At 29.7% G+C, this 357-nt stretch overlaps 1 long non-coding RNA gene across 1 annotated transcript in view; it reads left to right on the top strand.

Moving 5' to 3' along the window:
• Positions 1-357, top strand: part of LOC116847961 — a 32,428-nt gene that overhangs the window by 31,179 nt on the left and 892 nt on the right. The window lies entirely within an intron of this gene.

Raw genomic sequence — 357 nt, 5'->3', positions numbered from 1 at the left:
CACTTCTTACGAAAATGTACGAAAATGGCTCGATGACTGATATGCCTCAAAAGAGCAACAGTTTTTTTGGCGTGGCACAAATTGTCAGGTGGGAAAAATGTATAGCTAGCGATGGGCAATACTTCGAATAAAATATTTTTTATCATTTTCATACAATAAACGTGTATTTTCTTTACAAAAATTCCGGTTTCATATTTACATACCTGGTACATACCAAATTGACACTGTTGAAACATTCCTTTCTCATTTATTTCCATAATTCCTTAACTCTGAAAATATTTTATATTTTAATAAACTTGTATGTTAACGACTGAAGCATTTAGATTAAGATGTATTTATTTCTTACATTTAGATTAA

This window comes from Odontomachus brunneus, unplaced genomic scaffold, assembly GCF_010583005.1.
Source record: "Odontomachus brunneus isolate Ranch 3 - 2012 unplaced genomic scaffold, Obru_v1 Obru_scaffold_086, whole genome shotgun sequence".
Classification (NCBI taxonomy): Eukaryota; Metazoa; Arthropoda; class Insecta; order Hymenoptera; family Formicidae; genus Odontomachus; species Odontomachus brunneus.
The sequence above is the reverse complement of the archived record's forward strand: the minus strand, read 5'-3'. Positions and strand labels throughout refer to the sequence as shown.